Here is a 21,844-nt window from a genome sequence, read left to right on the forward strand (position 1 = left end):
GGCGGTTTTTCGTTTCGGCATGAAGATTTGAAAGGAGGTTTGATTGGATTTTACAGACCCGATGGTGTTCATCTTTCTGATGTTGCCATTGATATCTTCAATTTAGATGTGCAGACTTGTATCGAGAAGGCCGCAGGCGTGGTGGTGGTGCCTTGCTCTTAATGGTTGAGCAAGGCTTGTGGGTTGTTTTTAATTATATATTAATATTTATGGGTAACTTGGGCTTCATGGCTAAGTTACATAATTGAGTAAAGATGTGTGTTATGAGTTTAGTTCGAGCTCTATGGCTGAACTAGTTTTTAAAAAAAATGTTTGTAAAGTTATAATAAAGGCCTCAGCCATTTTACCAATACAAGTCTGCGAATCCTAGTAAATTTATTTATAATTTAGAGTAATAAAGGTTAAATTGTGGTTGTTCCTCCTATGGCACCATGAAAATGCAGGGCTGGTTAAAATAACTGCCATGCATGTATGGGGCCATGGCAGGACAACAACAAGGGTATCTGGTGATTGGCCAGTTAAGCACAGTATGCTGATAGGTTATTTAAATAAATTGAAACAATTGGACCGTTGGTTTAACTTTTTAAAGGATTGGTCTAAATATTAAAATTTGAAACCTTGAATCCCAACAGTTCCCTATAAAAGAACAAGGAAAATACGTTAGCAGCATTAGTTAGCGGGAGCAGACCGAGACTTTGTCCCTCCCACCCGGGCCCTATGTCAAATTTTCTTTGTTTTTTTGAATTATTTCCTGTGTGACAACTTCATTGTTGTGGTTGTTTTTAATTATATGTTAATATTTATGGGTAACTTGGTTTTCATGGCTAAGTTACATAATTGAGTAAAGATGTGTGTTATGAGTTTAGTTCGAGCTCTATGGCTGAACTAGTTTTTTAAAAAAATGTTTGTAAAGTTATTATAAAGGCCTCGGCCATTTTACCAATACAAGTCTGCGAATCCTAGTAAATTTATTTAGAGTAATAAAGGTTAAATTGTGGTTGTTCCTCCTATGGCACCATTACTTCAGTTCTGCGTCAGAGCTAGTGACAGACTGAAACCAGCAGCCTAGCCGTAACCAGCGTCAGTCAGCATTAACCAGCGTCAGTTAGCGTTAACCAGCGTCCATCAGCATTTTTCTATGTCATCCCAGCCAATTGTGCACAGTTCAGTTTAATTGGAGTATCCCACTCATCCCTTCTCCTATCCAAGTTCCTAATAAAACATAAAACCAAAGAAACTGGACTGATTCTTGTATGAGGTAAAAACACTTGGAAAATGCCAGATTGTTCTACTGTTGCTAATGGTAACCCAGGGGGACCCATAACCAGTAGCTCCCTTGGGAGTAGTGCTACACACGTTTAATGAAGTATATTTCTGTGCATTAGTGCACGTTTAACGCAGTATATTTCTGTGCGTTAGTGCACGTTTAACGCAGTATATATCAGTGCGATATGTGTCATTTAACGCAGTATATTTCTGTGCGTTAATGCACATTTAACGCAGCATATTTCTGTGCGTTACTGCATGATTAATGCAGTATATTTCAGTACGTTATGTGCCATTTAACACAGTATATTTTTATGCATTAGTGCACATGTAACGCAGTATATTTCTGTGCATTAGTGCACGTTTTACGCAGTATATTTCTGTGCGTTACTTCTATCCAGGGTCTGCGTAAGAGAACCACAATTTATCCAAAAAATCTCTAGTCTTGTTCCCAGTGTACTACATTGTGGCCTTAACATACAGACTGGCTCCCTACACCGTTGTTTACAAAATAAAAAAAAATTTTTAGCACTGATTACTGTAGTAATGTCACTGATCCCCCCAAAAGTGTCCGTAGACGCAATAACTTTTGTGCAAGCCACAAAATATGTAGCAGAATACAAATTGGCCTAAATTGATGAAAAAAATTAGATTTTTTATTTTTTTTTATTGGGAATGTTTTATAGCAGAGAGTAAAAAATATTGCTTTTTTTTCAAAATTGTCGATCTTTTTTAGTTTATAGCGCAAAAAAAATAAAAATTGCAAAGGTGATCAAAACACCAAAAAAAAGCTCTATTTGTGGGAAAAAAAGGACATTCATTTTATTTGAGTACAATATTAGATGTTCTCCCTTTTTTATGTTTATTTATTTATATATTTAACATAGTGAATGTGGCGATTTGAGATATGTTTTCTATTTTACTGGATGCTGGTCTGGCATTGTGTGGCCCCTCGTATGTGGATTATAAAGTATTTCTGGTGTCTGTTTCCTATTGGATCCGTGGTAACCTGTTGTTCCATCTCTGACCATTTCCTCCTTCATTATGAGGCTTGGAACGCCCCGGAGCTTGGCGTACCTCACTTCCGGTTTAAACCGGAAGTGACGTTACGCTCGGCACCTACAGTGCCTTGCGAAAGTATTCGGCCCCCTTGAACTTTGCGACCTTTTGCCACATTTCTGGCTTCAAACATAAAGATATAAAACTGTAATTTTTTGTGAAGAATCAACAACAAGTGGGACACAATCATGAAGTGGAACAAAATTTATTGGATATTTCAAACTTTGTTAACAAATAAAAAAACGGAAAAATTGGGCGTGCAAAATTATTCAGCCCCTTTACTTTCAGTGCAGCAAACTCTCTCCAGAAGTTCAGTGAGGATCTCTGAATGATCCAATGTTGACCTAAATGACTAATGATGATAAATAGAATCCACCTGTGTGTAATCAAGTCCCCGTTTAAATGCAACTGCACTGTGATAGTCTCAGAGGTCCGTTTAAAGCGCAGAGAGCATCATGAAGAACAAGGAACACACGAGGTAGGTCCGAGATACTCTTGTGGAGAGGTTTAAAGCTGGATTTGGATACAAAAAGATTTCCCAAGCTTTAAATATCCCAAGGAGCACTGTGCAAGCGATAATATTGAAATGGAAGGAGTATCAGACCACTGCAAATCTACGAAGACCTGGCCATCCCTCTAAACTTTCAGCTCATACAAGGAGAAGACTGATCAGAGATGCAGCCAAGAGGCCCATGATCACTCTGGATGAACTGCAGAGATCTACAGCTGAGGTGGGAGACTCTGTCCATAGGACAACAATCAGTCGTATACTGCACAAATCTGGCCTTAATGGAAGAGTGGCAAGAAGAAAGCCATTTCTTAAAGATATCCATAAAAAGTGTTGTTTAAAGTTTGCCACAAGCCACCTGGGAGACACACCAAACATGTGGAAGAAGGTGCTCTGGTCAGATGAAACCAAAATCGAACTTTTTGGCAACAATGCAAAACTTTATGTTTGGAGTAAAAGCAACACAGCTCATCACCCTGAACACACCATCCCCACTGTCAAACATGGTGGTGGCAGCATCATGGTTTGGGCCTGCTTTTCTTCAGCAGGGACAGGGAAGATGGTTAAAATTGATGGGAAGATGGATGGAGCCAAATACAGAAACATTGTAGAAGAAAACCTGGTGGAGTCTGCAAAAGACCTGAGACTGGGACGGAGATTTGTCTATCAACAAGACAATGATCCAAAACATAAAGCAAAATCTACAATGGAATGGTTCACAAATAAACATATCCAGGTGTTAGAATGGCCAAGTCAAAGTCCAGACCTGAATCCAATCGAGAAAATGTGTGGAAAGAACTGAAAACTGCTGTTCACAAACGCTCTCCATCTAACCTCACTGAGCTTGAGCTGTTTAGCAAGGAGGAATGGGCAAAAAGTTCAGTCTCTCGATGTGCAAAACTGATAGAGACATACCCCAAGTGACTTACAGCTGTAATGGCAGCAAAAGGTGGCGCTACAAAGTATTAACTTAAGGGGGCTGAATAATTTTGCACGCCTAATTTTTCAGTTTTTTATTTGTTAAAAAAGTTTGAAATATCCAATAAATTTTGTTCCACTTCATGATTGTGTCCCACTTGTTGATTCTTCACAAAAAAATACAGTTTTATATCTTTATGTTTGAAGCCTGAAATGTGGCAAAAGGTCGCAAAGTTCAAGGGGGCTGAATACTTTCACAAGGCACTGTACACCTATAGTGTGGTGTGATGGATCGGCCAATCATGATCCACATCCAAAACAAGGCTTGAGGCGCACGCCAGCGCCATTTTTGAGGAAGTGGCATGACACTGCTTAATGAAATCTCTGCAGACCATTTTATCAACATTTACTGGACTATAAAAATAGTTAGATTCCTCCAATACAATGAGCAATATCCTCTGATGATTCCTATGTGGACGATACGCGTTAGGAGCTTGCAATAGAATCTTCACCTTTATTTACATTGCCTGTTACCATGCGAACATTGTAAGTGCAAATCTTTTTTTATTAAAGCATTTTTTAGCAATATTACGCTATGTACACTCTTCTTTTTGGCTTTATGTAACCTGGCTATGAGAGATTTCCATCCCTCACCATACCACTTCATGAACCTGAAAGTACATCAGTGGTCGCATCCATAGGTGGAATTTGGATCATCTTTCAATGCCTGGTTGGTCTGCTTGTTATATGACATTGCAGACCCATGGGATCTGGTGAGCGCATAATTCATTCATTTATCTGGTGATGGGATGTTCCTCTTCACTTTATGATATCACTGTGTTCACCGACAAGATATTTCACGTTTTCTTTGGAACTTTCATTTCAGTTTGATTTATTTCCATATTTCTGACATTGGACTTTATTTGAACTATTTAGTCTTTTATTATGTCATCACAAGTTGGTATTATCATGTGTATACCTTTTATAATTTTTTTTAACGCTGCACATAATTGTGTTCTTTTTTGTTTCTATAACTTTTATATCAGTTATTTGTGCTGACAGCTTCATTTATTGTGGTATTAGCGCTTATTAGATTACCTTTCCTTTAACCTTACAGAACAAATACATAAATGCAATACAAATAATAAAGACAATATGTATAAACACAGTACAAATAATAAAGCACATAAACAAGCGATATGTCAGCAAAAACTGATTATGTGTCTATAAATAATAGTAGAGGCAGCATATGGGACACAATTAAAAATTGGCTTATAAAATCAATTATTCCAAACAAAGTCATATTAAGCCCCCCCCGGCGGTCTGATTATGTCAGTATTTTTGAATGTCAAAGCGGTACATTATTTTGCATGGAAATCTGTTGTTTTATATTGTAGGCCTGTAATTCTTAGGAATAAAACATTAAAAGTGAATATAAATGTTTAATAAATGAATGAATACATTTATTAATGAATTATTAAATTATTAAATTAAATAAATTAATGAATAAATGTATTAATAAAAAATTATTAATAAAAATAAAAGGAATAAAACAGTAAAAGTGCAGGCAGGGCACTGGACAAAGCACTAGGAACAAAACTAAGGTGAAATGGTTTGATACAGTAATGTAATCCTAACAGATTACAATGTATTATGTCATGTTTTGTGTATTTTTTTGAATTTCCCACCGGCTCCACCCCCTCCCTGCATCCCTCGCAGGGAAGGGAACCTGACACAGATGTGGCTTCGGCCATTGGACACAGTGGAAGGACATCAGGGGATTGTAGGGACAAGGTAAGTTTCACTACAGGGTAATCCTGTGTGTGGCTCAGGGTTACCGCTTTTGGTACTGGAAATTAACCCCTAGCCACAATCAGGATTACTGCCAGGGAGGTTAATATAGTGCTTATAGGAATAGTTTAAAGCCGAGCTGTTCATTGAGACCTGGTGAAATATGTGCCCTAAGTCTAAAATTCCACTCTGCTTCACTTTTAAGTATGATCTAATGAAAATCACCCCCATAATGGGAGGATTAATCCAATCCAAGGCCATAAACTAGATCCCTAGTTAATACTGAAAACACCAGTGTTGCAGGATTCCCAAAGTCTTGGTGACCACCGCGTTTGCTATTTTCTGTACAAGTGTCACAGAGACAGGAAGTAGTAAAAAATCTCCCCAAATGGATCACTGTTTTATTTTTAAAAAATATAGATAATTTAGCTGAATTTTTGGCATACTCATTCCTTTCTTTGCCTATGAATTATAATGTTGGCCAAGTCTTCAAGGTTATATCAGACAAAAAGACCACAAAAAGAAGTGTTGTGATCCCAGTATGCCTTGGATAAACCTCAGGCCTGAGGGATGGAAGGATGACAGTAAAATGAATTATTTACAATTGTTTTTGCTGTTATGGCTTTTTTGGTTACACCCATGGTCATCCTAGAATGCACATGGTTAAGTTATAACTTGGCAGACAGATTTTGTTCTATTGCTTGAAAAATGTTATATGCAAGGAGGATGTTATATGCAAGCAGGCTTCAACCTCTCTTCCTATAATTTACCTGAGAAGCTGCTTCATAAGACAAGATATATTCAGAAAAAGATGGCCTAATTTAGTATTCTTGAGTGCTTTCTAAGCTAATGTAGATGGACTGACATTTTTATTTTTTATGTCTCTTATTAAAGGGTGCATAGTTTCATCAGACTTATGTACATCACTGGAAATAAAAATTAGACTGACATTTTGCCATAACAGAATATCTATAAAAACTGCAAAGTTATTGGGCAATGTTTATTATACGGGAGCCTTGACAAGTCCTACATAAAAATGTAGATGAATGTGTTCTGCATATTTTAAAGAATTTTTTTTCTGCAAGGCTTACTACAAAACTTCTAACTAATATTATTGTCCAGGGTGTAATTTTTTGCTAGAGAGCTTTTATGATTCATAATGAAAAGTTACATGTAAATCCATAGTTGTGATTACTCCATGTGCTAATGCTTTCATTGTATTTAGTCCAACGTTTCGTATCTGGAATTGTGCATTACTTATACTCTGATTAATTGCTCACATAATTGAGGGCCTTGCATGACTTTGGAATGAGAGCTTTTATTGTGGCTGCTTTTGGTCCTGTTACAGCTAAGCTTTGTAAGTGTCAGTGTTCAGTAAACTATGAATGAACTCCATTTGTCCATGCTTTGAAAGCACTACACCAAAGAAATATGGTATAGAAGCGGACTGGATGAAAAAGGGAGCTGCTGGCTTTGCAGATCAATTCTTCTAGTCCTGTTCAGTTCTTGCCATAGGCGTGCGCAGGGGGTGTGCCGGGTGTGCCTGGGCACACCCTAATCCCCCTGTATGGTGCAGATTCCCCCTGCTATTTCACCAAAAGCCTTCCAAGGGGGCTCCTAAAAAAAAATAGTAAAAAATGATAAAAAAATGTAATAAAAAAACTACTGACACCATCTACTGCCCAGCTGACACTAACCTCTGTCCTACTGACAATTCTACTGCCCTACTAACACCATCCATGTTTTAATAAATTTGGGGTGCACAGCCTAATGCAATAGGCTGCGCACACCTATGGTTCTTGCCAATCCCATCCCATGACCCAACGGTTAGGCTTATATAAATGTTATTGATAAGGCTGTACAGTATCCAGCTAGGTATAACTGAGGAGGTTGAAAGTGATCCTGTTCCCATGAGATCAAAGAGAGCAACTCATGAATGCAACTCTTCGTTATTTATACGTGTATGTTATAGATGAAAAAGCTCAGCCATCTTTTTTTTTTTGTTATCTGCTGCCTGAAGCTGAAAACATATCTGCCTTTTTTTTTTAGGTAAACTAAAATTTTTGGCCAGTTTTATTTTACTATAGTTTTAACAGTCAATAAACTAATATTTTACATTTGAAAGGTATTATTGTAAATTTCCAATATAGGTATACATAAAAAAAAATCCAATATCCATATCAACAAAGTTGCATAAAACTGTACAGGTTACAAAGGGAGAACACGGTAAAGAGAACATCAGCTTGTAATACCAAAGTGGATTATTAAAGTGATTGTAAAGTCTAGTTTTTAAAAAAACAAAAACAAATAACAAACATGTTATACTTACTTGCTCTATGCAGTTGGTTTTGCACAGAGTGGCCCAGATTCTCCTTTTTCTCGGGTCCCTCTTCGGCTCTCCTGGCCCCTCCCTCGTGTTGAGTGCCCCCACAGCAAGCAGCTTGCTATGGGGGCACCCAAGCTGAGCCGAATCACAGCTCCCCGTGTCCATTCAGAAATGCCATGATCCGGCCCCACCCCCCTCTTTCTCCTGATTGGCTGACTGACTTTGATTGACAGCAGCGGGAGCCAATCGCGCCACGCTGTTGTCTTAGCCAATAAGGAGGGAAGTCCCGGGCAGCTTAAACACTCCTGCCACATCGTTGGATAAAAATGGGCTCAGATACGTATTAGGGGGGCTGAGAAGGGCTGCATACAGAAGGTTTTTTTTTATCTTAATGCATAGAATGCATTAAGATAAAAAAAAAAAAATCTGCCTTTACAATCCGTTTAACTAAGAACCAGTCCAATCTAATTGGGCTATAACTGTCGTGCCTACATCCGGACATCAGAGATAAACTAATAATTATTCATTGTTTTTCTTTACTTGTATATAATTTATTTTTTTACACATAAAGAATTATATACAGGGTGCTTTCATAACACTTTATTTGCATAGATTTCTAGGATCTCCAGAAAGGAAGCCAATCATTGTCTGCTGACTGTTTGAACAGATCTGTCTAAGTGACAAACCATAATGCCTCGTACACACGCAACGATTGTTGGCCAACCGATCGGCCGTCTTTTGTCCAGTGTTGTTGTGTTGGTTGAAATGTGCTCTAGACTGCACTCGAATTTTGTCGGCCAACAACAACTAACTTCAGAAGTGATGTCATGTTCTGGTTTACTTTTCGTGTGTTTTTTCTTCTCTGAGCATGCCCAGTCTTGCTCATCACATTTTTGTCTGCCGAAATCTGTACTGACTGTAGAACAATTGGCCGTTCTGGGGACAGCCAACAAAAATTTTATAGCATGCACACCAGATTTTGTTCGGCCGAAAAGTCACAGTCGGTTGTCGGAAGCATCATACTAACAACCCGGCAATCGGCCAATTGGACGGCGGCCGAAAATTCACGGCCAACAATCGGTGCGTGTGTACGAGGCATAAATGTCTAGATGTCAAGATGAAATCAGTACACTTGGATCTTCCAGCAAACACCAAAACTATTCAAATATTAAACCAACCACATCAACAATCACATCAACAATCAAAGCCTCATATTTACCTCTGTTCATGCAATGTAAATCTATGGTAACTAAAAAGCACCCTACTTGTGAAGGTCAAGATTTATGATGGGAATATCCTTATAGTCTGTCCTCTGGCTCATGCTTGTTATGATTATAACTATGTAAAAGGAAATTAATTTACACTGTCTATTCATGACATAGCAGTAAAAGACTATGGAAGAAAGCAGTTTCAAGCTTTCCACCTACCTGCTGAATGAGCAAATAAATGTATATAATCCAACAAATAAAGCAGGTGAAGCAATGGTTTTTCTGCTTTTTTTTAATTCAAAATTCCATGTTACGCAGTGCCGAGGACCAACAATTTTAGGCATCAAGTCATTGTGCCTATTGCTCATTGTTGCCCAAAACTGTTGGTTCTTGGCTCTGTGTAACATGAAGTTTTGGAATTGAAAGAAGCAGAAATATGCTCCATCCCCTTAATTTGTTGGAATATACAGAAAACGGTATGTGGGAGTCTGTGGGATGTTGAAGTACAGACTCTAAATAATTACAGTACATGCGGCTCAACTTTGATGATATATATATATATATATATATATATATATATATATATATATATATATATATATATATATATAAATATTGATGAGCAGAAGGATTTTCAATTTCAGTTTAATGTCCAACATGCTCAAAGATGAAAACTGAAAAGTAACCTAACCTACATCCTATTAGTAAATAAAATCAAAGCCCAAACAACATTGCTTTTTTTAAAAAAAAAATACAATTAATAAAATTTTGCAATCATTTTCACTTTATGTCCAATTCTGTTATATCAAGAAAATAACTTTGCAGAAATGGAAAAGACAGACAATCAGTAAACAAGTTCAATTATAAAGGGAAAAAGGCATCTTGTGAACCTTTGCCATGCAAATCTTAGCTTCAATTTTCTTTTCAGCTGTTCTTGTAATTAAATCTATAAATAATGTGTTTTCTAGCGAGGCTGTGTTCAGCTTTACCTTGAAAATGCCTAAGCTCTGAGTTGTTGCTATCTACAGTACAAAATATATTCTGAAATTAATTATCCTTCAATAAAATATACTCTCACCCTCATTAATTTCCCTCTGCTTAGTTTCAGCTAATGTGCATTGTTCCATAATCCCAAGCCAATACAAATATCCTAGCCTCGTTTTTGGGACTTTGAGCTTCATTATTTGCAGAGTTCTAATTTTCTTTTTTTTTTCCAGCTGGCCTTACTGCTAAAGAATATAATTGTATGTTTTATTTTCCAGTCTCTAGTCATATTTTATGTCTTCATTTCACCTTTCTCGCCTGTATCCTTTTCCCATTATGTTACTTCCAAACTTTTAACCAATATTCCTTGTGGGACTTCGTATCGTAGTCAGGCTAATTCTTTTATTCTGTTTCCTATTCCTCTTTTCTCTTACTGAATTATTACATTTGACTTCTTTTACCAAACAAAACCCGAACCTGGAGAGGGTCACTGTTTTTTAAAGTGAGACTTCCCATTTTGTTTTTCTTGGGATTGTTAACCTTTAATCAGGACTAACTCCAGTACCTTTTATATGCACACCTCCAAGGACAGAGCTGCAAATTAAATAGAAAGCTGTAAACCATTTGGTTTTAAAGGTTAAAAAGGCATTAAACCCAAAAGAAAACATTATATTGCAGATTGCCAATTCTTTGATGTGATGATTGCATACGTTTGTAAAGCTTTCTTTCCTTTATTTTTAATCTGGTGATCTGGCCAGTAAGTCTGTTTTTTTTTTCAACAGAACAAGCTCTCCTGAAAATGTATCAGTTAAAGTGATTGTAAAGGAAAAATGTTTTTTAAAAAAAACAAAAAAAAACCAAACATGTCATACTTACCTGCTCTATGCAGTTGGTTTTGCACAGAGCAGCCCCTGTCCTCCTCTTCTCGGGTCCCCTGATGGCGCTCTGTGATTGACAGCAGTGGGAGCCAATGTCTCCTATTGCTGCATCTCAGCCAATCAGAAGGGAGAGACTCGGGTCTTATGTACATCAGTGGTCCTCAACCCTGGTCCTCAGAGCCCACTAACAGGCCAGGTTTGCAAGATAACTGCAATACATCGCAGGTGATATAATTTGCTGCTCAGTGATTGCAGTACTCTAGACTGCATCTCCCCAAGGTAATACATAAAATCTGACCGGACCACTGATGTACATTGCTGGATCAAGTTCGGGCTTAGGTAAGTATTGGGGTTGGGGGGGGGGGCTGAGGGAGGAGCTGCACACTGTAAAAAACCTTCAGCCTTTACAACTCCTTTAAGAGTGTGGAGACAGACCATTTACCACTGACAGGGGTGCTTACAATGATCAGCTTTTATTTATTCATGTAAAAAGAGAAAAACTGTTCCTGTAATTATTTGTGTAATTGCAGTGTGAGCTGAAATTTCGCTTCAATTTGTTAGTGGTGTAGTGGTTAGCACTTTCACCTAGCAGCAAAAGGGTCACTGGCTCAAATCTTAACCATGACACCTGACTGGAGTTTGCATGTTCTCCCTGTGCCTGCATGGGTTTCCTCCCACACTCCAAAGACTTGCTGGAAGGTTAATTGGCTCCTGTCTAAATTGGTTCTAGTATTTGTATGTATGAATGTGAGTTAGGGACCTTAGATTGTAAGCTCCTTGTAGGTAGGGACTGATGTGAATGTACAATGTATATGCAAAGCGGTGCATAAATTGACAGCGCTATATAAGTACCTGAAATAAATAAATAATAAATAAATAATAATAAATACATAATAAATAAATAAATAAAAATAGTGTATCCAAATCTGCTAGTACATTTAACACTCCCCTCCCCCCAGGCTGACAATACTGCTGTCCAAGGGTGCCCCCTGTGCTCCATTATCCACATTGGAGGCACACGAATACAGAAGGTCACGTGTCTAGGAACTTAATGCGTAAGGGCGTAGCTAGTGTAAAAATAGAGCCAGTGTGATTATGTAAAAGTTATGGTGGGATGCCCAGTGCACTAGCTGATTATTAGTGCATAGAGTTGGAAAAAGTCTGCTTGTTGGTTTGTCAGAATAAAACATTGATCTGTATGACAATTACATGTTTGGGGGGGGGGGGGGGGGGTTGGCTTTGTCGAGGTGTTTTGTCTGTAGGAAATCTATGGTCACAGCATAAACTTTCATTTTACAACATCAGCATTGTATTAGCAATACAAATAAGGCTTCATTCACACAGGCCATACAATACCGTACACCTGTGCAGGGCTTCATTCACACAGGCCATACAATACTGTACACCTGTGCAGGGCTTCATTCACACAGGGCATACAATACTGTACACCTGTGCAGGGCTTCATTCACACAGGGCATACAATAACGTACGCCTATGCAGGGCTTCATTCACACAGGGCATACAATAACATACACCTGTACAGGGCTTCATTCACACAGGCCATACAATAACATACATCTGTACAGGGCTTCATTCACACAGGCCATACAATAACATACGCCTGTGCAGGGCTTCATTCACACAGGCCATACAATACCGTACACCCGTGCAGGGCTTCATTCACACAGGGCATACAATACCGTACACCTGTGCAGGGCTTCATTCACACAGGGCATATAATAATGTATGTCTGTGCAGGGCTTCATTCACACAGGGCATACAATAACGTACGCCTGTGCGGGGCTTCATTCACACAAGGCATACAATAACGTACGCCTGTGCAGGGCTTCATTCACACAGGGCATACAATAATGTACGCCTGTGCAGGGCTTCATTCACACAGGGCATACAATAATGTACCTCTGTGTAGGGCTTCATTCACACAGGGCATACAGTAACGTACCTCTGTGCAGGGTGTGACGGAACCTCAGACTCACACTGTACTTGTGGTCTTCCGTCAGTATACGTCTTTCTCGCAGTCATGAACATAGATATCAAATCCCAGCCGCCGTCATACAAAACTAGCCTTACAGCTTGTATGTGTCTGGAAACAACTCTGCTTTATTAAAACAAACAAACTTTTATACACTTTAGAAGTAGGTCGGTCACTACATGAATATTTACCCAAAACATCACACAATGAATAGCTAACGAGGTACAGCTGACTCATGGCTAATCCCATCTAGACAAGGTTATTATTCACATGCTAATTAGCTCAGCGTACTTAAGTCAGCCTGGAAGCCCAGACTGCCGGCACCAAAGGTAAAACAAGATATAATATACATTATTATAGTGTAAATACTGAGAACCCACAGTAAACAATAGGTGAACAAATCAGCATAATTTACAATGTGTGGAAGACAGGCGTTTGAGCTGATGACATGCATCTGTTACAAGACTGACCAACTGAAGCAGTCCAAACCATCAATTTATCTGTCACATAGTTTTTTCACTGTCAGTGACGGTGTGAACCATCACAGAGGGCTTCAATTACACAGGGCATACAAAAAACATACCCCTATGCAGGGCTTCATTCACACAGGGCATACAATCACGTATGCCTGTTCAGGGCTTCATTCACACAGGCCATACAATAACGTACTCCTATGCAGGGCTTCATTCACACAGGCCATACAATAACGTACTCCTATGCAGGGCTTCATTCACACAGGGCATACAATAATGTATGGCTGTGCAGGGCTTCATTCACACAGGGCATACAATAACGTACACCTGTGCAGGACTTCATTCACACAGGGCATACAATAACGTACATCTGTGTAGGGCTTCATTCACCCAGAGTATACTATAACGTACGCCTGTACAGAGCTTCATTCACACAGGGCATACAATAACGTACGCCTGTGCAGGGCTTCATTCACCCAGGCCATACAATAACGTACGCCTGTGCAGGGTTTCATTCACACAGGGCATACAATAATGTACGCCTGTGCAGGGCTTCATTCACACAGGCCATACAATAACGTACGCTTGTGCAGGGTTTCATTCACACAGGGCATACAATAATGTACGTCTGTGCGGGGCTTCATTCACACAGGGCATACAATAATGTACGTCTTTGCAGGGCTTCATTCACACAGGGCATACAATAATGTACGCCTGTGCAGGGCTTCTTTCACACAGGCCATACAATAACGTACGCCTGTGCAGGGCTTCATTCACACAGGCCATACAATAACGTACGCCTGTGCAGGGTTTCATTCACACAGGCCATACAATAACGTACGCCTGTGCAGGGTTTCATTCACACAGGGCATACAATACTGTACACCTGTGCAGGGCATTATTCACACGGGGCATACAATAACGTACGCCTGTGCAGGGCCGTGTTTACCCTCACGGCATACAATAACGAACGCCTGTGCAGGGCTGTGTTTACCCTCACGCCATACATGACGAACACCTGTGCAGGGCCATGTTTACCCTCACGCCATACATGACGAACACCAATTGGGACACAGTGGATGCACAGGCAAAGCTGCTTTGTCTCAGTATGACATTGGTGTGGGTATGTGTCCCTGAACTCACACTGTCTGCCATAGCTCCTAACTGTCCCTGATTTAGAGGGACTGTCCCTTATTCAAAACAAAGTCCCTCTGTCCCTCTCTCCTCCTCATTTGTCCCTCATTTTGCTCTGATCTATATAGTTGTATATAAAATGCTCAAAAAGTGTTTTACAGTGCTAAACTTTTCATCCAATTTCTAAACTGCTGCATCTGTAAATTCCAAAAGCCAATATAATGGAATAGAATTGGTAAAAAAAAGCACTTATGGGTTTAACCAATGCTTTTTTTTGTACAATTCTCCTTTAAGGGGGTTGTGGTGGGGTGTATGTTCAATTCCTCATACTTTTTCTAATAGCTGCCTCTCATTCCCTTATCAGAAAGTTGGGAGGTAGGCTGTCTGCATTCGGGGACACTCACCCACATGGATGTCAGTACAGCGACTGTGTCTCAATTGACATTAATGGGACTGCCTGCATGGGGATGCATGAAACACCTGTGCATTCCCGTGTGGGTAAACATGGTCCTGCACTGGGGTATGGTATTGTACACCCTGTGTGAACACTCTATGTTCTTCCTATCTCTTTCCATAACTTTTTGGACTCCCTGCATGCTTTCAGTTTTTCCTTTGATGTTTACTTCCAGTTTCTAAGGACTACATATCCCATGGTACCTTGATGCCTGCAAACAGTGATTCCTGTACTCACTTGGCCTATTTAAACTCCTCCTCCTAGTACCTCAGTAGTTTACAAGGTATGCTCTGTGAAATGTGTGAATATGCGTCACATTTCAGGAAGTAAATGTGTGGAAACTCTTCACAACGTAAGTTTACATACTTCAAGATCGTTCAGATTGCTGATAATCACAGCCAGTGAGGAGAAGGCAAGGCCAAGCTGTGCTCTGTGTGTCAATGGACACACAGAGCTGGCTCTGAAGCAAGTACACACAAGTGCCCCCAGAGCAAGCGGCTTGCTACGGGGGCACTCCACATTGAAGAGGAGCCCAGAGTGCCGGTGGGGGGCCCCCTGTGCAAAACCATTGCACAGAGCAGATAAATATGACATGTTTATTATTTAAAAAAACATTTTTGCATTTGGAATCACTTTAAGATCCCAGCAAATGGAACTTGGGGTGTTTTAAATCATTCTGCTTAGTTAATTTTTCAGCATTTTTATTTTGTTTATTTAAAGATGAGACCATTTAAATTTTAATAGTTAAATGGTAACATAAAAATGACTTAATATGACATCAGTGTCTGGTTTTTGACAATATGATGTAATTGTTTGGTTGTTCATGATAAATAATCGAATAGTATTTAGGAGATGTAAAAGATTCCAGCACCTCTTTAGTCATAATGAATTTTAACAATGGAAATACTTCTGTTTTTCTGCTAGAACTGGGATGACAGGTCACAGGATGTGAGTGTAATGTGACTCTGAACAACTTACTCTAGAGATCCCAGCAGGGTTCATTAGGGTTATGTTGTCCTAATAGATATATTGCTGCATTTGTTGACCTCATTTAAGCAGAGACTCCAATTTGGGAATAACTAAACTTTAATTGCTCTTCAGATAATATTTCAGCTGTGGTTGCACTTTGGAAGTTCCTGTGTTTGGTGCCTTAAGTAGATTCTGTATGGCTTGGCCGGATAGCTCTAGAATCTACATTTACATTACTAATAACTTCATTTATCAAGGTGAATTATTAAAAATGTTAGAGAATTATTTTCTTTGTATATTTAGGTATATAGCCAATGATGAGAACCACCAACTTTGCTTCTCTGGTTCCATGTAGGTATTGTGTGCTTGTTTTATTAAAGGGAAACAAAAATTAAACTGTTAACCTTCTAAAAGATTCAGCCATCTTTGTTTTATGTTTTTTTTATTTTTATTTTTTTATTTTAATTTGAGCTTTAATTACAACCTTTAGTTATACCAGTCACAATTACAAAAATACAAATAGTCAAAACCCAAGCATTTCATTTAATTAAAGCTGAACCCCTGGCAAACGGCTAAATATATAGTTAAAATACTACTATAAGAACTGTTTTACCTGCTAATTGTTTTGGTTTACTGTCCATCCATTCCTGAAATTCATACAGCCTGCAAAACAGCAAAGCCAGCCTGGGTACTTGCCTTTCTCTAACGTTGTTAAGTAGAATAACTAGGCCTTGTCCCTGCCTCCAGCCTTTGACAGGACAGTAAGGAAGAAGCAGCAGACTAATGAGCTCAGCGTACTTACTGTACATTGCCATCATATTGCACCGCCCAACAGCTCTTGTTCATTCATTAATGTTAGGTCGTTCGGGTTTTCCCATTTTTTTTTTTTCGACCATGAAGTTTTATGAAAGTATTTATTCAAATACAAACTGAATGAAAGACAGTAGTAGTTTACCAGTAGGAAAACAACTATTGGAACTGTTGGTAGTTACTAATGCTATAAAACAATATTCTATTTTAGTTAGAATCCTTTGCATTTTTTTTTTCAAGGTCTACACTGGCCTCCAGTGCTATCCCCACTCTTCAGATTCCCTGCTACTGAAACCTCCCTTTTCTAAAGCCTTGCTGGCCTGGGCCAGTGGTTGCACTCAGTTCAGCTTGTTTCAGTTTGTACAGTCAAGGACTCCAAGACGGGAGTTCTTTTTCACCAATTGTACAAGATAGGGCTATTTGCTAGGGTGGTCTTTGCAAGGTCTTGCATCAAGTGCTCATTGAGGTTGATTCCCTAAAGCAGAGAAACAAGTTTATTTAGCTAAGTTAGGTAGGCATTATAACAACATTTCTAAATAATGTAGCAATTTTTGAAGCTGGCACTTGGGTCAGTATAAAAAAACCTTCAAAAATATTGTATGCTTGCTACCGAAAATTTTCAAAATCCTGCAAATATTCAATAGCAAATATCCACCGTATATCTTTTGTTTTAAATACAAACCCAAGTGACAGTTTCATAAAAGTAATATATTATATTTTTTACCGCTTACAATCGTTTTATGGTGTGTTTCTCTAAATGTCACAGTTCTCTTAATTTTATGAGTCTTAGACTGCTTATTTTTGCTTTGCAAGCATCTTTTGTTATATTATTTTTTCTCAATTAAGTAGAAATATTGTGTAATAGGAAAGTGCTATTTTAGATGTGCACTTTGAATTATTAAAATAATTATAGGTATTAGAAGGTTTTGCCTAGAGCAAATTGTTGAGTCAATCCATCTGAACCCCTCCTTTAACACCGGGTTTAGGAAAGTTTGACAATTGTGAATGGTATTTTACTTTTATGGTGTCATAGTTTAATCTCTTGTTTTGCATTTGTTGCATACTGATTTTAGATCAACACTTTGTTATGACAAGAAATGTGACATTATGAGACAGCGTCTCTGTGTGAAAAGTCAAAGTTCTTTATACTTGTATCTTGCCTGCTGGGAGCCAGCAAATTTCGATGTACTCATCACTGTAATTCACCTTGAGAAATGTAAAGGTAAAAAGAGAGCAACGCCTGCAAATGGAAACATTTTATATGGAGCTGAAATGTAAAATATTATTTTCAACTGTGGGATAGTTTCTGTTTATATCACTGTAATTTAGTGTTTGATCGATGAGATGGAAAGATGGCCATAAACCATGGTTCTTGCTAGGTCAAAAGATCCAGGCTTTCATAGCTAGAAGCACTTTCCAACACTCAAAAGATATGTTGCCTGATAAATACAGCTGCATTTCATAAAAATGCGTAAAACAGTAGTTCTACACAAAATACTGTATTGAGGTTTAAAATGGTGAACTTTGCTGAAGGCTACTCTGAATAGTAATATTGTTGGCTACAGCACACAAAGGTTGCTGTAGAAGGCCGATATAACATGATTATCTGACACATCAAAAAGCAAATGACAATTGGGACCATATCCACCTTAGAAAGGTTTTGCCTGAGATACATACAGATCCCTCTCAAAAAATTAGCATATTGTGATAAAGTTCATTATTTTCTGTAATGTACTGATAAACATTAGACTTTCATATATTTTAGATTCATTACACACAACTGAAGTAGTGCAAGCCTTTTATTGTTTTATTATTGATGATTTTGGCATACAGCTCATGAAAAATCAAAATTCCTATCTCAAAAAATTTGCATATTTCATCCGACCAATAAAAGAAAAGTGTTTTTAATACAAAAAAAGTCAACCTTCAAATAATTATGTTCAGTTATGCACTCAATACTTGGTCGGGAATCCTTTTGCAGAAATGAGTGCTTCAATGCGGCGTGGCATAGAGGCAATCAGCCTGTGGCACTGCTGAGGTGTTATGGAGGCCCAGGATGCTTCGATAGCGGCCTTGAGCTCATCCAGAGGGTTGGGTCTTGCGTCTCTCAACTTTCTCTTCACAACATCCCACAGATTCTCTATGGGGTTCAGGTCAGGAGAGTTGGCAGGCCAATTGAGCACAGTAATACCATGGTCAGTAAACCATTTACCAGTGGTTTTGGCACTGTGAGCAGGTGCCAGGTCGTGCTGAAAAATGAAATCTTCATCTCCATAAAGCTTTTCAGCAGATGGAAGCATGAAGTGCTCCAAAATCTCCTGCTAGCTGCATTGACCTTGCCCTTGATAAAACACAGTGGACCAACACCAGCAGCTGACATGGCACCCCAGACTATCACTGACTGTGGGTACTTGACACTGGACTTCAGGCATTTTGGCATTTCCCTCTCCCCAGTCTTCCTCCAGACTCTGGCACCTTGATTTCTGAATGACATGCAAAATTTGCTTTCATCTGAAAAAAGTATTTTGGACCACTGAGCAACAGTCCAGTACTGCTTCTCTGTAGCCCAGGTCAGGCGCTTCTGCCGCTGTTTCTGGTTCAAAAGTGGCTTGACCTGGGGAATGCGGCACCTGTAGCCCATTTCCTGCACACGTCTGTACACGGTGGCTCTAGATGTTTCTACTCCAGACTCAGTCCACTGCTTCCGCAGGTCCCCCAAGGTCTGGTATCGGTCCTTCTCCACAATCTTCCTCAGGATCCGGTCACCTCTTCTCGTTGTGCAGCGTTTTCTGCCACACTTTTTCCTTTCCACAGACTTCCCACTGGGGTGCCTTGATACAGCACTCTGGGAACAGCCTATTCGTTCAGAAATTTCTTTCTGAGTCTTACCCTCTTGCTTGAGGGTGTCAATGATGGCCTTCTGGACAGCAGTCAGGTCGGCAGTCTTATCCATGATTGCGGTTTTGAGTAATGAACCAGGCTGGGAGTTTTTAAAAGCCTCAGGAATCTTTTACAAGTGTTTAGAGTTAATTCGTTGATTCAGATGATTAGGTTAATAGCTCGTTTAGAGAACCTTTTCATGATATGCTAATTTTTTGAGATAGGAGTTTTGGTTTTTCATGAGCTGTATGCCAAAATCATCAATATTAAAACAATAAAAGGCTTTCACTACTTCAGTTGTGTGTAATGAATCTAAAATATATGAAAGTCTAATGTTTATCAGTACATTACAGAAAATAATGAACTTTATTACAATATGCTAATTTTTTGAGAGGGACCTGTATATGGGCAGACTAGACAAGAGGGGCAATGGTGGATAGGGTGAAAGGGTGGATGTGCACACCCTTACTTCACCTTAGGCTGCAAAAAGTGCCTGCTCACACAATATGCTACATAAATATATCTAAAGCCTATCTTTTTTTTCTTTTTCTTTTTTTTGGGATATATTAGGGGAGGGTCAAAACGTTTTTTTTAATTTTGGGTAGAGTAGGGGAAGGGTAAAATGGCTGTCAGTTTTTTTTTTTGCCAGCTCATTGCCAACGTGCCTCATTAGGCAGATTTCCCTTCGCTTTCTATCTTGTAGACTCAATAGGAAGTAAGATGGTATCCTATGTGAAGGAAATCCCCCTCCTAGACAGTTGTCAAGGGAACAAGGGTCTCTATTGGAAGAGTATTCCTCTGTTTCTGTTCTGGTAGCAACAATTGGATTCACCCTCAGTACCATTCCTGATAACACTGGTGGTCAGGACAATTAGAGAGAGTGAATCTTCCCAATGAGGACACACACAGTCTTATTAAAAAAAATAGCCAGTGGCTCTAAATCAGGGGTCTTCAAATTATGGCCCTCCAGTTGTTCAGGAACTACAATTCCCATCATGCCTAGTCATGTCTGTGAATGTCAGAGTTTTACAATGCCTCGTAGGATATGTAGTTCTGCAACAGCTGGAGGGCCGTAGTTTATTTCAGGCATCAACTACCCTTTCAGTAAAATTATACTTTCTAAGATTAATTTTGAACTTTCCTGCAGTTAGATTGAGGTCATGTCCCCATATTTTTGATTTTGGTTTCATGTGTATGTATGAATGTGAGTTAGGGACCTTAGATTGTAAGCTCCTTAAGAGTAGGGACTGATGTGAATGTACAATGTAGATGTAAAGAACTGCGTAAACTGACAGCACTATATAAGTAATTTATTTATTTTTTTTTTTTTTTTTTTTTGTATACAAACTTTTATTGAAAGGAAACAGAAGATGGTGGTACAAAGAGAATTGGTACAATAATATGACAAAAATTGGTATCACATAGAGTAAACAGAGATATAACAATCTTAAGTCATTTCAATTTAACTCTATTCAAAATGGGAATTTGATATCAAAATAACAACAAGGGTATTGAGAATATAATTCCTGGATATAAGTACAGAGCAGAAAGAGATTTCCATACCACTAAGCGTTATATAAGTAATTTAAATAAATAAATAATAAAAATTTGAAAAAACTGCCCTCTTAAATTCACCTTATTCACCCTTTGATGTATTTAAAGGTTTCAATCATGTCTCTCCTTTCCCTTTATTCCTCCAGACAGTACATATTAAGTTCCTGAAGTCACTCTCGATATGTTTTATCCCCAAAAACTTTCACCATTTTCACACAGCCCAGATCAGGTCGGTTTGGGAGCACACCCACACATGTGCTCCTATAGCTCATGGCTTGCTATGGCGGCACATGCAGGAGAGAAGGAGCAGATAATGCTGGCGAGGGACCCCAGAAGGGGAGGTAAGGGGATCTGTGAAATACACATTGCACAGGGACAGTACGTATATTATTTTTTTTTTTAACTTAAAAAATATAAAGATTTACAATCACTTTAAAAGAGTTGCAGGACTCTGATAGTTTAAAGATTTGTTAAACTTCAAACATCATGGACAAAACATGTGCCCACATAGAAGATTTGGGCAATCAAATAGCAACAAATACAAAACAGAACAATTGCTAATGCTGCTTATAGAAAATAACATCATTATCTTAAAGTTGCAAAAATCATTTATTAACCATAAACTGGATCCAAGCTCAA

Source organism: Pelophylax lessonae (genome assembly GCF_965119305.1).
Source record: "Pelophylax lessonae genome assembly, chromosome: 3".
Lineage (NCBI taxonomy): Eukaryota > Metazoa > Chordata > Amphibia > Anura > Ranidae > Pelophylax > Pelophylax lessonae.